Raw genomic sequence first — 17,673 nt, forward strand, 5'->3', positions numbered from 1 at the left:
CCGTTGATTTTTCAATTCCCGGTAAAATTTCACCTTAGTGTTTTCGTTAGGCTTAAGTAGAATATTATTGACAGATAGTTCACTTGGTTTTTCTTTAATTGTTTATAAATTGTCAACTTAATTCACTTTCATTTATCGCGAAAAACGCCTTGTTACGCAAAACATTACCTTTTTTTCATCTTCAGCAGAGTGAAGAATTCCCAATTTCATAAATCGGTAGGTCATTTTAAATATCACTCTCGAAACTTAATTTACATTATGACCAGAAATAAATACATTTGTAACAATTAAGTATATATCAGTTTAGTAGCGTTTTTGAAATAGGCTTAACAACTCGTTTTTAATCTGTAAAGTCCCTAACGGATGGCTTCGAGCTCACGAAAAGTTAACGTTTACCGTTACCGTTAAGTTTTCGTCCAAAAAGTTACAGAATAGACTTTTTCTCAAAACGGTTTTAGCCGACCGTAATCTTTACGGTTCACGAAAACTTTACGGCCAAAAACGCTTACAGAATAGGGTCCCAGGTCTGCTACTCCTTTCGTTTATTTTCTATGGCAAAAATGATAACTTTGGGAGGTATTGGGATATTAGGCCATTCTGTGTTATAAGACTTTTATTGTGTAGGAAAGAAAACTAGCCTTTTTAAAGAAGTTTTGGATAACTATTAATATCATTATTGATAACTAGTTAAAAGTTGAAAAATATAAAATTTGGACGAAAATTTTCAAATAACAAGACTTCCTTCGAGTTTCAAATTGAAGAATGCTCGTGTGCTTTATTGAACTATTGTATACAAACAAGACAGTCACTTTCAGCTTGAATTATGCTTGATATTTTATTAAACATCCCCTAGCCCTTAAAGGGAGGATGAAGAGGACAATAAAGTGACTTTTTTATCGATTCTTCTTCTAATTATAAGTTATTTTGCATAGTGAAACATCCAGGAAATACAGTCTGCGTTCTTGAACTATTTATTAACAACAGGACTGTCACTTTCAATTTCAATTGTAGCTTAATATTTTACTTAACCTCCCTTAGCCCTTAAACACATTTTTAATCTTTTATTAAATGACAGACATAAACGCTAAATCGGGTTCAAGTCGGGCGAGATAGCGGGCCAATCCAAAGCGTCAATTCCTTCGTTCTCCAGAAATCTTGCAACGAGTCCGGACGTATGGGCTGGGCAATTGTCCTGCTGAGCCTGAAACCATACACTAAAACAATGTTTTAAGTTAGTTATTAATATTAATACCGGTCACGACGTGGGCTGGTTACTCATACGGAGAAAAAAATACCAGCGAATAGGGCGGATCTCTATTTTTAATATTACAATGCTTTACCTTCTAATTTCATTAGAGTTTATGTCTGTCTTTTAGAATACGATTAAGAATGTGTTTAGTGGGAGGGTGAAATGAGAAATCAAATAATTTTTATCGATTCTTCTACTAATTATAAGACCATTCTGCGTAGTGAACCATCCAGGAAATATATCCGAATGATTCAAATTAGGTTCAGATTTTACGGAAAATTTGAAATAATGACCTCCGACCCATCGCGTAACGCCCTGCCTTCCTATTGACAAAATTCTCGTGGCACGCTCCACGCCGAATGAAATTTATGGCGAGATTTAATAAAAGTTGCTTGCGATGTGACTATCGTGGCACGAGAGCGTGCAACGGAAATTTTGTTAACAAGAAGGCAGGGCGTTAAGCTATTAGTCAGAGGTGCTTATTTGAAATTATCTTTAAAATATGAACCTAATTTGAAATTTAAAATCATTCGGAGACTATTTTCTGGATGTTTCACTGTGCATATAATGGTCTTATAATAAGAAAAATCGATCAAAAAATCACTCTATTTTCTTCTTCATCCTTCCTTTAACAGCTAGGGGATGTCCAACAAAAGCAACAATTGAAACTGAAAGTAACTGTCTTTATTGTAAAAAAATTTTCAATAAAGTACACGAACATTCTTCGATTTGAAACTCAAAGGAAGTCTTGTTATTTAAAAATTTTCGTCCAAATTTTATAAATAAATTTCAACTTTTAACTAAATACTAAAAATTATCCAAAGTTTCTTTAAACAGGGTCGTTTTCTTTCCTACACAATAAAAGTCTTAAAACACAAAATGGCCTAATATACCCAACACCTCCCAAAGTTAGTATTTTTGCCATAGAAAATAAACGAAAGGAGTAGCAGACCAGCAGCGCAGAGAGACCAACTTCAAGTGTTTACCGTTTGGGTTCGTTTTAGCTGTTACTTTCCGCTTCGCAATATTTCTCATTTAAAAATATAAAAATTAAACTCATAAATCTCAATTTTTTCAGATATGCAAGTATTTGAACCTTCTTAAAGACCATGTCAGTCGAAAGTAAAACCAGGGAGGAGAGACTTCAGTCTCAAGTCTCTCCTCCCTGGTAAAACGTAGTGTCAAGCTAGTATCCCTTAAAAAATTCTTGAAGAAGCCTTTTTCTAGAGCTAATATTGGAAGCTAAATACAAGGGGAAATAATGTTGAAAAATATTTTTCGTATATGAAATTTTGGTGAAAAAAACTAAGATAAGAATTTTTTAAAATGATTGATGTTTTATAATCATGTGTTCAACAAGATGGCCCCGGCCAGATTACACTTTTCGCGCCCTCTAGTGACTAGATTTAGTTTTGCTATATTCATTGACCTGGACAAATTTAAAATTTTCAGGTTTTTTTCCATTGTTTATAAAATAGCATTCCGATTATGAATAAAACCAATCTAGTAAGAATTTGGTTTACAGTTTAATTAAATAAGTAATTAACTGTAGTGTTCAAGTCTTGGTGGATTAATAAGGCGAGATATACTAATCAATAACCAAGATTTATTCTACCATATGATTATGGTCATTCGTTACATTGGGTGGCAAGGATGCCGCTTGAGTGCGGATAAAGAAGTGAGGAATGTTCTCTCCTATATCAGAGAGAATTTAGAAGGGGAGTGGAAGGCCCCCTTTGACTCTATTAAACGTGATGACGCCCAAAAAAGATGTCGCGTTGAGCTTTTTGGGGTAGGCGAGTTTCCGGTCACATGTTCTAAAATCTCTCTGTTACAAACGCATCATACCGGAAATCGACCTGCCTAGATAAACGTTTAGCAGACGACGTTGCGCTACATTCCAAACCACCCGTTCCACTCCCCTTCTAAATTCTCTCTGCCTATATCTCATGCTTAGAAAATGGGGGTTACAATCAATCGATATCTGAGGATGGGGCGCCATCTAGGTTGTGTTTGGAATAGGCGGGAATTACGAATATAGCAATACTCTCCCGTGAGATAAAAACCCAGTGACTGTATGAGTCTTAAGATAATGCGAGGCTTTAACAATAAAATTCGAAGATCATTGGCAGCTTGTAATATTGCGCTATGCATTTGTACCAGTTTGGTTGAGCTTAATGAGATAGATTGTAATTCAAATTTAACTTCGTTTAAGTCACTATTTTATACTGTCCTTTATGAGGTTATTGTTATTGTGGTGAAAAGTTTGTTTAAAGTCATTATTTATACTGTCCTTTATGAGGTTATTGTTATTATGGTGAAAACTTGGTTTAGCTGCTGTCTCATAGGTTGAGCCTTTCAGGCGCTCGTCTGTTTCGGAGTGGGCGGCGGCGAATTGGTGTCGCGGATGTGGTGGTGGTCCTTCGGACCAGTGACCCTCGCATTAATTATTATTTTTCCGGTCCCACTATAAATTAAATTTCTAAAATGGTGAGAATAAAAAGCACGTAAAGACACAAAAGTAAAGAAGCTTAAAATTCTAATTGAATTTGAATTTTTTACTGTAGGAAAAAGTAGCATATAACAATCCATAACAGTTACCTTTTATTTCTTATCACAATTTTTCAACTAGTTGCCACTAAATATCAATCAACACGTCTAATGATATTTGAAGTTCTTAATCTTTTTCTGAACTATCCTTATTCCTTATTGCATTTTACATAAATTCGGTGGCAATATCTTCTCTCGCTATCAGTAAGCCAGATCAAAATCTTGTAATGTGACCATACACTACTGAGAAATACGACTACTGACAACTAGTACTGGCTATGGTCTAGACTGTCGACTACAAGGAACCCCGAATTTATAAACTGGTCCCACCGTCTATTTTATCCAAAAACCATAATTAATAAAGTGCTCCCTGATACCACTGACCCCAACTTTTGGAATAAATAAACTGGTCCGAGCAATTAATAAACTGGTTTGGGACTTGTAAACCTGTCTTATTTCCTACCCTGTAGTGACGAGCCCAATCAGCCCATGTAAACAATAAAGATGGCCGCGAGCTACACGGACGCTCAGGAGGTTTAAGCCTCGGTCTTTAGTGTATCGGGGTCTTCAGGGAGACGGGGAGTCGGGGACTCGGGGTCCGAGTAACGGGAGTTTCTGAAGCGTTTGCAAATCTTATTTAAATTTATATTTTTATTATTATGTAACCGATTTATATTACTGAACGAATTGTACCTTATACTGTAGCAGACCACCCTAAAAGTTAGGCCAAGGTTTTTCAACTGTTGCTGATATTTAACTAGTTATGCCACCGCATGAATATTTTAAAATCCTTTCCTAACATTAGAATTAAACCTTCAATACCTTGATTTAACTTTTCATTTATAATCCTTATTTAATTTAAGGATGATGGCAGTTTGTAAGTCTCGTTAATTTAATTCCCCCTTTCCCCCAGAGAGGGTCTGAAAATTTAAATCACTTGGCTTGGCAGAGACTGGAGATCTTCAACATTCAGTGACAGACTCTGAATCTCAATGGGCATTTAAAAAACTGTATAAATTTAAATTGAAATTCCAAATTATAATTAAATACTTTTTGTTTGATACGTTTATAATTAACGTAATCAATCCTTGAATACTCTATTGGTACTATCAACACCATCGTTAAATTTATTACTTAAATAATATAATTTTTTTAAATATAATAATCAAATTAGCGACTTATTATTAGTTATCTTTAAATGAGTATGTTTCATTGATTAAAATTTTCATTTCTAAAAATTGTTAGGTTGATAGCACTTTCATGTTTCATGTAGAAATTTCATATTTCCGTGGATGGAGAGATGAACACGTTGATTCCGTTTGTCGTTGATTGAAATTAGATTTATTTTGATCCTAAATTTCATTTTATATTTTGAGTTGTTGATTTTATGAGATTGTTGATTTTATTTTTATAATTATCACTTACGTGACTGTTATTAGTAGATGAACCCAGCGAGAGTGGAAACTGCCAAAATGATTAGTTGATTCCGTTTGTCGTTGATTGAAATTAGTTTCAATTTGATCATAAATTTCATTTTATATCTTTGAGTTGTTGATTTTATTTTTATAATTATCACTTATGTAACTGTTATTAGTAGATGAACCCAGCGAGAGCGGAAACTGCCAAAATGATTAGTTAATTTTGCAAAGAATCTGCAATTTAATTCTGCAAAAATCTACCTATTATTTTATGTCAGTTCCGTTAAGTGATCATTTAATTTTAAACTTGCCAAACAAATAGTGAGCAATGGTACCTCCGTCCCAAACTAGTTATTATATAAAAACGTCTTGGTTTGGACCAAGGCCGAAAAAACAAACGATATGTGTGAGGATTATCAATTGACTGAAGTTTCAGATATTGAAATTTTTTTCTAGTTATTTTTATCCACTAAATCCTTAATAAATATTTAATTCAATCAACTGATTTTACTGTTAATCGATCTAGTCCCTCTAAATTAATTGAAAAAATTACATATCTACGCTTTTTCAAGAACAATTACATTTTCCGAAAACATTTTATCATGAAATTAATTGTTCTTGAAAAAGCGTAGATATGGAATTTTTTCAATTAATTTAGAGGTACTAGATCGATTAACTGTAAAATCAGTTGATTGAATTTAATATTTATTAAGGATTTAGTGGATAAAAATAACTAGAAAAAAATTTCAATATCTGAAACTTCAGTCAATTGATAAACCTCACACATATCGTTTGTTTTTTCGGCCTTGGTCCAAACCAAGACGTTTTTATATAATATCTGTTACTTCAGTCTTAATGTAATTAAATTTTGAATAATTATGTTTGCTTTACCGTCATACATTTGCACTCTAAAATATAATGGTGCATTCAAACACAATATATGCTGTTATTTTCCAGTGCCAAAAAAGACATCATTTAGGGTGTACTTTAACCCCATTTCTATGATCAATTCACGCCATTTACTTGTATTATTTGCAAGTATTAAGGAAATATTTGGCATTTAAGCACCATTTACAGTGGCTTTTAACATCTTTTTTAGACAATCTGTTGAACTTCTAATATTACTTAGTTTAATGGTTTTAAAAGTAGGGAAAAAGTACGCTACGTATGTCACATTATTAAACCAAGTGAAGTGAAATAATTGTTAAATATTTATTATAACCAATACACCACAGACACGTGGTAAGTCTAAGTTTTCCAAGAGATCTAACTAATTATTATGTCCAATCACGATGGTTAAAACATGTATCTACCTGGGTTCGAACCTGGGACCTTCCGCGTGTGAAGCGAACGTGATAACCACGACACTACAGATACGTAGTAACACTGAGTTTTCCAAGAGATCTAGCTAATTCTTATGTCCAATCACGATGGTCAAAGCCGTACTTCTGTAATTAACTAAAATTAACATACTTAGACTTAATTGTTTTGATCAAGCTGGCCGATAGCACACCCTGAATACTTAATTGTTAATTTAAGATAATTCCGAAAAGTACCTTCGCTGTAGTTTTTAAGTTATCGGTGGGGAAAAATCACGAAAAACCCATGTTAATCTCCATAGGAAATTACCAAAAGCGGGTGAATATTACTTTAACGTTACAAAACGGTATCAAGTCATATCTACAAGGGCCTACCGGCCCTGTAGAATAGTTTTAAAACGCTGACTCGAGTTTCATTTTGTTAATACATTTAATTTTATTAGTAAATCAACCTCCCTAACTTTTAAGCAGACGAGTCTTCAAAAACGATATCATTGGTGAAATTAGAAAACTCTCTCTGCTTAGCGCGCCTTCTGTCGGGGAGAACTTTAATTTCTTTTTTGATTAATATGATAATATTAATTGTAATGTTTAAGTTCCCGAGTAGAAATCTAATCTTGCCTAGGATTAAAAAGATATATAATAATTATAAATTGCAAAAAAAATTGCAAGCAACTGTCTCTCCTCCTCTAGCGCGATACAATATATATTCGACAGCATCCAGTGGCGCGCGTCGGGGAGGTGGGGGGGTCCATATCTAAAGCCAGACAGCTCTCTCTCTCTCTCGTCTCGTGGCGGGCGTCGGGGAGGTCGGGGGGGGGGTCCATATCGTTCTACCTTGCTCTTCTCTTGACTATAATTTATCTCGCTCTATATTACAAGCAAACGTGGCTTCGTGGTAGAGCGCGCGGCCGGGCGTCTTCACTGACGTCTCGGTTGGATTGGGTCATCGCAGGTTCGAGGCCCGGAACCGACAGAAAAATAATTTCAATTGATATTAGATACGTTACGCCACCTATGAGGTGTAACGTGAACTACGGGTGAATTTCGAATCGAAAATTCGCGGGAAATTTAAAATTCGAAATGTTCATTTATGACAAAATTCATCAGGTCACAACATTTCCAGCCAGCCGACCAGCAGAGGTTGGAACAATACTTTTCAGCTCTAAAGAGCGCGAAAAGTAAACAAGTTTGGAAACCAAAATAAACCTCTCCGAGTCGAGACGAATTTACTTTCCAAACACAGGTCCACCACAGACGAACTAATACTGAAGGACGGATGGCAGATGGAGAAAGTTGAAAAATACTTGTTGATACGCCTTCTAGCGGCAGATAGTAGCAAACCGGATAGTGGGGGAATCAACGTTCTAACGAGGGAAGCAGCTAGCTAGCGTTTTCCGGGACTTGACTCCGCATTTTCGTAACCCCCTTCATTTTGGAGCTGTAAGCTTTACATTGGTTGTTTTGTCGCTTAGTAATGGGGGCAGTAATGGGCTGCCATTGGTTTTTCAGTGTTACTTCGTCCATGGGTCCACCAGCCAATTAGAAAACCGGAAATACGTAGCTCAAATTGGCGGGATATCGCGTAGACCATTTGAAAAGGATTAATCGTTTAACATTTCCCTGCGTATTCTCATAAGTCTAATGAGGACCTAATCTATCACTTAAGTGTGTATTTAACTTTCGGCTCACTCTGAACCGTTAACACCTCTTGTAAGAGGACACGAAACAAGTTCAATTCTAGTTTAATTCTAGGGTATCTTGTTTCATAGGCTCAATCGCTTCAACATTTACAGAGAGACGAAGTATTGAAATCCTTATTATGTAGTGAAATCAAAAGTTGCGTTTACACTATATATAAATGTAGTAAAGCTGAATTAAAAAGTAAACACCAAATTTGAAATGTTAATATCAAAAGATGTTCTTGGAATATTGAGATGAAACAGAGCTTTATAGCTACACAACTACTAAAAGAATCGTAATGCCGAACATTATTTAAAATATTTCCATTTAATATTCTGCAAAAAGGAAATGTTATCGTTTTGTAAGAGATCTTATCATCCTACTCGCTTTATATTAACTTTGATATGCGTGTAGTGTTTCGATTCAGATGCAATCTTCATTACTCGTTCTATATAAACTCTCACTTGTGTCACTTCAAAGAAATAAGTTTATCTTAAATAATTAATTAAATATAAATGATATTAATTATTTTAATCGCCAGTAAATAACTTTAAAAATAGTTAAATCGTTTAAAATAAAGTTGTTCCTATTATCTTTCGAAACTTTCCTAATATTGACGTTTAAAGTGAAGGGTACCCCTCTTGCCCGCTTTCTTCAAATTTTGGGGTATATATACGATTCGTTTCCATTATAATAATAGATAAAAACGCATTCGCGTGAACCGATGGTGGAAGCCCTGCCATTGGGAGGCTAGACGTTTCTCGTAACCCTAGCCGATCGCCGCGTATATCTTGAAACCAATAATAGATAAAAACGCATTCGCGTGAACCGATGGTGGAAGCCCTGCCATTGGGAGGCTAGACGTTTCTCGTAACCCTAGCCGATCGCCGCGTATATCTTGAAACCAAACGGTGACGAAGGAAAAGAAGCCAGAATGGTCTGACTGGCGTCCATGTGGAATGGACAAAGACCTGAAGATGGTGGTGTATAGAAGCTGGTGTCAATGTGGAATTGACGAAGAACAGAAGATGCTGGTGCATAGAAGCTGGTGTCAAGGTGAAATTGACGAAGAACACAAGATGGTTGTGCTTGGAAGCTTGCAAGTACAGACTAGTGTCCATGTGGAGTGGACGAAAACCAAAGCTGGTGGTGTTGGAACTCAAGTAGAATAGCCACAGGAGACAAACCCAAATTTCCGTGAACTGTCAATGCAGTCCGGAAATTGGGAACACGTTTGCTCCGATTTGTAAACTGCGAACACGTTCACGTGGGGTCTGACAGACAGACAGACACACAGACACACATACAGACACACAGACAGACACACAGACACACAGACAGACACTCAGACAGACACACAGACAGACACCCAGACAGACACGGCCGGTGTAATACCTCTCCGTGACATACGTCACTCGGAGAGGTAAAACATGCGATTTTATCAGTACACTTTTGAATGCATTTTTTTCTGGACAAATGTTTCCCGAATTTAGCTTAAATACCAATAAAATACTCATTAAAAGTGATTTCACCTCGATTTTTTATACCACTTTCAAAATCGACGTTTCTCGACCAGAGAAGCACATTTTGGGTATTTTTTCACTATTTTCAAATATAACCACTGAAACCATTATTTTTGTATTTTTGCTTTAATTCAAGCAAATGTAGCGATATTAATTCAAAAAACTTTTTAAATTCAATTTTCAATAAGAAATCGTTGTCACGGATTTTGTATCTTGAAGAAAATAAAACATGCGATTTGGTCGTCAGGTATTGTAGGAAAATTGTGACATTTTACGCTACATCCGAGAACTCACAACACCGCTCCCTAGTGGGCTCGAACCACCAACCTTTCGGTTAACAGCCGAACGCGCTAACCATTGAGCCACGGAGGCTCAGAAATGAAATGGTCGTCGGGTAATGTGGAAAAGCTTTGACTTTTTACGTTACTTATAAAACTTATAGACTTTTAACGCTACATCTGAGACCTCATAACACCGCTCCCGGTTGGGCTCGAATCACCAACCTTTTGATTAACAGCTGAACGCGCTAACCATTGCGCCACGGAAGCACGAAAGTTAAATGGTCGTCAGATATTGTGGGAAAATTGTGACATTTTACGCTACATCTGAGACCTCACAACACCGCTCCTGGTTGGCGGCGAACCAGAATTCTTTCGGTTAACAACCGACCGCGTCAACCATTGTGCCATGGAAGCTTAGAAATTAAATGGTCATCAGGTAATGTTGTTACATCTGAGACCTCACAACACCGCTCCAGGGTGGGCTCAAACCACCAACCTTTGGCTTAACAGCCGAACGCGCTAACCATTGAGCCACGGAAGCCCGAAAAGTCAATGGTCGTCCGGTATTGTGGAAAAACTTTGACTTTTTACGCTACATCTAAGAGACCTCACAACACCGCTCCCGGGTGGCGGCAAACCACCAACCTTTCGGTTGACAACCGAACGCGCTAACCATTGCGCCACTGAAGCCCAAAAATTAAATGGTCGTCAGGCATTGTAGAAAATTTGTGACATTTTACGCTACATCTGAGACCGCACAACACCGCTCCCGGGTGGGCTCGAACCACCAACCTTTTGATTAACAGCTGAACGCGCTAACCACTGCGCCACGGAAGCACAAAAATTAAATGGTCGTCAGGTATTGTGGGAAAATTGTGACATTTTACTCTACATCTGAGACCTCACAACACCGCTCCTGGTTGGCGGCGAACCAAAAACCTTTCGGTTAACAACCGAACGCGCAAACCATTGTGCCACGGAAGCTTAGAAATTAAATGGTCATCAGGTATTGTGGTTACATCTGAGACCTCACAACACCGCTCCAGGGTGGGCTCAAACCACCAACCTTTGGGTTAACAGCCGAACGCGCTAACCATTGAGCCACGGAAGCCCAAAAAGTAAATGGTCGTCAGGTATTGTGGAAAAACTTTGACTTTTTACGTTGCATCTGAGACCCCACAACACCGCTCCCGGGTTGGCTCGAACCACCAACCTATCGGTTAACTGCCGAACGCGCTAACCATTGAGCCACGGAAGCTCAGAAATTAAATGGTCGTCAGGTATTGTGGAAAAGCTTTGACTTTTTACGTTACTTATAAAACTTCACACCAACGTTCCCGGGTGGGGTCGAACCACCAACCTTTCGGTTAACAGCCGAACGCGCTAACCATTGAGCCACGGAAGCTTAGAAATTAAATGGTCATCAGGTATAGTAGTTACATCTGAGACCTCACAACACCGCTCCAGGGTGGGCTCAAACCACCAACCTTTCGGTTAACAGCCGAACGCGCTAACCATTGCGCCACGGAAGCACAAAATTTAAATGGTCATCAGGTATTGTAGAAAAATTGTGACATTTTACGCTAAATCTGAGACCTCAACACCGCTCCCGGGAGGGCTCGTACAACCAACCTTTCGGTTAACAGCCAAACTTGCTAACAATTGCGCCACGGAAGCTTAGAAAATAAATCATCGTCAGGTATTGTGGAAAAATTATGACTTTTAACGCTACATCTGAGACCTCACAACACCGCTCCCGGGTGGCGGCGAACCACAAACCTTTCGGTTAACAACAGAACGCGCTAACCATTGGGCCACGGAAGCTTAGAAATTAAATGGTCATCAGGTATTGTGGTTACATCTGAGACCTCACAACACCGCTCCAGGGTGGGCTAAAACCACCAACCTTTGGGTTAACAGCCGAACGCGCTAACCATTGAGCTACGGAAGCCCAAAAAGTAAATGGTCGTCAGGTATTGTGGAAAAACTTTGACTTTTTACGTTGCATCTGAGACCCCACAACACCGCTCCCGGGTTGGCTCGAACCACCAACCTTTCGGTTAACTGCCGAACGCGCTAACCATTGAGCCACGGAAGCTCAGAAATTAAATGGTCGTCAGGTATTGTGGAAAAGCTTTGACTTTTTACGTTACTTATAAAACTTCACACCAACGTTCCCGGGTGGGGTCGAACCACCAACCTTTCGGTTAACAGCCGAACGCGCTAACCATTGAGCCACGGAAGCTTAGAAATTAAATGGTCATCAGGTATAGTAGTTACATCTGAGACCTCACAACACCGCTCCAGGGTGGGCTCAAACCACCAACCTTTCGGTTAACAGCCGAACGCGCTAACCATTGCGCCACGGAAGCACAAAATTTAAATGGTCATCAGGTATTGTAGAAAAATTGTGACATTTTACGCTAAATCTGAGACCTCAACACCGCTCCCGGGAGGGCTCGTACAACCAACCTTTCGGTTAACAGCCAAACTTGCTAACAATTGCGCCACGGAAGCTTAGAAAATAAATCATCGTCAGGTATTGTGGAAAAATTATGACTTTTAACGCTACATCTGAGACCTCACAACACCGCTCCCGGGTGGCGGCGAACCACAAACCTTTCGGTTAACAACAGAACGCGCTAACCATTGGGCCACGGAAGCTTAGAAATTAAATGGTCATCAGGTATTGTGGTTACATCTGAGACCTCACAACACCGCTCCAGGGTGGGCTAAAACCACCAACCTTTGGGTTAACAGCCGAACGCGCTAACCATTGAGCTACGGAAGCCCAAAAAGTAAATGGTCGTCAGGTATTGTGGAAAAACTTTGACTTTTTACGTTACTTATAAAACTTCACACCAACGTTCCCGGGTGGGGTCGAACCACCAACCTTTCGGTTAACAGCCGAACGCGCTAACCATTGAGCCACGGAAGCTTAGAAATTAAATGGTCATCAGGTATAGTAGTTACATCTGAGACCTCACAACACCGCTCCAGGGTGGGCTCAAACCACCAACCGTTCGGTTAACAGCCGAACGCGCTAACCATTGCGCCACGGAAGCACAAAATTTAAATGGTCATCAGGTATTGTAGAAAAATTGTGACATTTTACGCTAAATCTGAGACCTCAACACCGCTCCCGGGAGGGCTCGTACAACCAACCTTTCGGTTAACAGCCAAACTTGCTAACAATTGCGCCACGGAAGCTTAGAAAATAAATCATCGTCAGGTATTGTGGAAAAATTATGACTTTTAACGCTACATCTGAGACCTCACAACACCGCTCCCGGGTGGCGGCGAACCACAAACCTTTCGGTTAACAACAGAACGCGCTAACCATTGGGCCACGGAAGCTTAGAAATTAAATGGTCATCAGGTATTGTGGTTACATCTGAGACCTCACAACACCGCTCCAGGGTGGGCTAAAACCACCAACCTTTGGGTTAACAGCCGAACGCGCTAACCATTGAGCTACGGAAGCCCAAAAAGTAAATGGTCGTCAGGTATTGTGGAAAAACTTTGACTTTTTACGTTGCATCTGAGACCCCACAACACCGCTCCCGGGTTGGCTCGAACCACCAACCTTTCGGTTAACTGCCGAACGCGCTAACCATTGAGCCACGGAAGCTCAGAAATTAAATGGTCGTCAGGTATTGTGGAAAAGCTTTGACTTTTTACGTTACTTATAAAACTTCACACCAACGTTCCCGGGTGGTGTCGAACCACCAACCTTTCGGTTAACAGCCGAACGCGCTAACCATTGAGCCACGGAAGCTTAGAAATTAAATCGTCATCAGGTATTGTGGTTACATCTGAGACCGCACAACACCGCTCCAGGGTTGGCTCAAACCACCAACCTTTCGGTTAACAGCCGAACGCGCTAACCATTGCGCCACGGAAGCACAAAATTTAAATGGTCATCAGGTATTGTAGAAAAATTGTGACATTTTACGCTAAATCTGAGACTTCAACACCGCTCCCGGGAGGGCTCGTACAACCAACCTTTCGGTTAACAGCCAAACTTGCTAACAATTGCGCCACGGAAGCTTAGAAAATAAATCATCGTCGGGTATTGTGGAAAAATTATGACTTTTAACGCTACATCTGAGACCTCACAACACCGCTCCCGGGTGGCGGCGAACCACAAACCTTTCGGTTAACCATTGTACCACCGAAGCTTCGAAATTAAATGGTCATCAGGTATTTTGGTTACATCTGAGACCTCACAACACCGCTACAGGGTGGGCTCGAACCACCAACCTTTCGGTTAACAGCCGAACGCGCTAACCATTGAGCCACGGAAGCTCAGAAATGAAATGGTCGTCAGGTATTGTGGAAAAATTATGACTTTTTACGCTACATCTGAGACCGCACAACACAGCTCCCGGGTGTGCTCGAACCACCAACCTTTTGATTACCAGCTGAACGCGCTAACCACTGCGCCACGGAAGCGCAAAAATTAAATGGTCGTCAGGTATTGTGGGAAAATTGTGACATTTTACTCTACATCTGAGACCTCACAACACCGCTCCTGGTTGGCGGCGAACCAAAAACCTTTCGGTTTACAACCGAACGCGCAAACCATTGTGCCACGGAAGCTTAGAAATTAAATGGTCATCAGGTATTGTGGTTACATCTGAGACCTCACAACACCGCTCCAGGGTGGGCTCAAACCACCAACCTTTGGGTTAACAGCCGAACGCGCTAACCATTGAGCCACGGAAGCCCAAAAAGTAAATGGTCGTCAGGTATTGTGGAAAAATTGTGACATTTTACGCTAAATCTGAGGCCTCAACACCGCTCCCGGGAGGGCTCGTACAACCAACCTTTCGGTTAACAGCCAAACTTGCTAACAATTGCGCCACGGAAGCTTAGAAAATAAATCATCGTCAGGTATTGTGGAAAAATTATGACTTTTAACGCTACATCTGAGACCTCACAACACCGCTCCCGGGTGGCGGCGAACCACAAACCTTTCGGTTGACAACCGAACGCGCTAACCATTGCGCTACTGAAGCCCAAAAATTAAAAGGTCGTCAGGTATTGTGGAAAAATTGTGACATTTTACGCTACATCTGAGACCTCACAACACCGCTCCCGGGTGGCGGCGAACCACAAACCTTTCACACCAACCTTTCGGTTAACAGCCAAACGTGCTAACAATTTCGCCACGGAAGCCCAAAAACTAAATGGTCGTCAGGTATTCTGGAAAAACTTTGCTTTTTACGTTACATCTGAGACCTCACAACACCGCTCCCGGGTGGGCTCGAACCACCAACCTTTCGTTTAACAGCCGAACGCGCTAACCATTGAGACACGGAAGCTCAGAAATTAAATGGTCGTCAGGTATTGTGGAAAAGCTTTGACTTTTTACTTATAAAACTTCACAACAACGTTCCCGGGTGGGCTCGAACCACCAATCTTTTGGTTAACAGCCGAAGGCGCTAACCATTGTGTCACGGAAGCTTAGAAATGACAAAATCGTCAGGTATTGTGGAAAAATTATGACTTTTAACGCTACATCTGAGACCTCACAACACCGCTCCCGGGTGGCGGCGAACCACAAACCTTTCGGTTAACAACAGAACGCGCTAACCATTGGGCCACGGAAGCTTAGAAATTAAATGGTCATCAGGTATTGTGGTTACATCTGAGACCTCACAACACCGCTCCAGGGTGGGCTAAAACCACCAACCTTTGGGTTAACAGCCGAACGCGCTAACCATTGAGCTACGGAAGCCCAAAAAGTAAATGGTCGTCAGGTATTGTGGAAAAACTTTGACTTTTTACGTTGCATCTGAGACCCCACAACACCGCTCCCGGGTTGGCTCGAACCACCAACCTTTCGGTTAACTGCCGAACGCGCTAACCATTGAGCCACGGAAGCTCAGAAATTAAATGGTCGTCAGGTATTGTGGAAAAGCTTTGACTTTTTACGTTACTTATAAAACTTCACACCAACGTTCCCGGGTGGTGTCGAACCACCAACCTTTCGGTTAACAGCCGAACGCGCTAACCATTGAGCCACGGAAGCTTAGAAATTAAATCGTCATCAGGTATTGTGGTTACATCTGAGACCGCACAACACCGCTCCAGGGTTGGCTCAAACCACCAACCTTTCGGTTAACAGCCGAACGCGCTAACCATTGCGCCACGGAAGCACAAAATTTAAATGGTCATCAGGTATTGTAGAAAAATTGTGACATTTTACGCTAAATCTGAGACTTCAACACCGCTCCCGGGAGGGCTCGTACAACCAACCTTTCGGTTAACAGCCAAACTTGCTAACAATTGCGCCACGGAAGCTTAGAAAATAAATCATCGTCGGGTATTGTGGAAAAATTATGACTTTTAACGCTACATCTGAGACCTCACAACACCGCTCCCGGGTGGCGGCGAACCACAAACCTTTCGGTTAACCATTGTGCCACCGAAGCTTCGAAATTAAATGGTCATCAGGTATTTTGGTTATATCTGAGACCTCACAACACCGCTACAGGGTGGGCTCGAACCACCAACCTTTCGGTTAACAGCCGAACGCGCTAACCATTGAGCCACGGAAGCTCAGAAATGAAATGGTCGTCAGGTATTGTGGAAAAATTATGACTTTTTACGCTACATCTGAGACCGCACAACACAGCTCCCGGGTGTGCTCGAACCACCAACCTTTTGATTACCAGCTGAACGCGCTAACCACTGCGCCACGGAAGCACAAAAATTAAATGGTCGTCAGGTATTGTGGGAAAATTGTGACATTTTACTCTACATCTGAGACCTCACAACACCGCTCCTGGTTGGCGGCGAACCAAAAACCTTTCGGTTTACAACCGAACGCGCAAACCATTGTGCCACGGAAGCTTTGAAATTAAATGGTCATCAGGTATTGTGGTTACATCTGAGACCTCACAACACCGCTCCAGGGTGGGCTCAAACCACCAACCTTTGGGTTAACAGCCGAACGCGCTAACCATTGAGCCACGGAAGCCCAAAAAGTAAATGGTCGTCAGGTATTGTGGAAAAATTGTGACATTTTACGCTAAATCTGAGGCCTCAACACCGCTCCCGGGAGGGCTCGTACAACCAACCTTTCGGTTAACAGCCAAACTTGCTAACAATTGCGCCACGGAAGCTTAGAAAATAAATCATCGTCAGGTATTGTGGAAAAATTATGACTTTTAACGCTACATCTGAGACCTCACAACACCGCTCCCGGGTGGCGGCGAACCACGAACCTTTCGGTTAACAACCGAACGCGCTAACCATTGCGCTACTGAAGCCCAAAAATTAAAATGTCGTCAGGTATTGTGGAAAAATTGTGACATTTTACGCTACATCTGAGACCTCACAACACCGCTCCCGGGTGGCGGCGAACCACGAACCTTTCACACCAACCTTTCGGTTAACAGCCGAACGCACTAAGCATTGCGCCACGGTCGCTTATAAATGAAATAATCGTCAGGCATTGTGGAAAAATTATGACTTTTTACGCTACATCTGAGACCTCACAACACCGCTCCCGGGTGGCGGCGAACCACAAACCTTTCACACCAACCTTTCGGTTAACAGCCAAACGTGCTAACAATTTCGCCACGGAAGCCCAAAAACTAAATGGTCGTCAGGTATTCTGGAAAAACTTTGATTTTTACG

At 40.7% G+C, this 17,673-nt stretch overlaps 2 non-coding genes across 2 annotated transcripts; both read right to left on the reverse strand.

The window, feature by feature from the left end:
* Nucleotides 1-14,405: 14,405 nt before the first annotated feature.
* On the reverse strand, nt 14,406-14,478 carry TRNAT-GGU (transfer RNA threonine (anticodon GGU)). Its single transcript has one exon. It is a non-coding gene; the product is annotated as a tRNA-Thr (tRNA).
* A 2,186-nt stretch (nt 14,479-16,664) lies between these two features.
* Nucleotides 16,665-16,737, reverse strand: TRNAT-GGU (transfer RNA threonine (anticodon GGU)). Its single transcript has one exon. It is a non-coding gene; the product is annotated as a tRNA-Thr (tRNA).
* Nucleotides 16,738-17,673: the final 936 nt, after the last annotated feature.

This window comes from Phalangium opilio, unplaced genomic scaffold, assembly GCF_054372755.1.
Source record: "Phalangium opilio isolate 3A_F unplaced genomic scaffold, DU_Popi_V2 ptg000009l_1, whole genome shotgun sequence".
Classification (NCBI taxonomy): Eukaryota; Metazoa; Arthropoda; class Arachnida; order Opiliones; family Phalangiidae; genus Phalangium; species Phalangium opilio.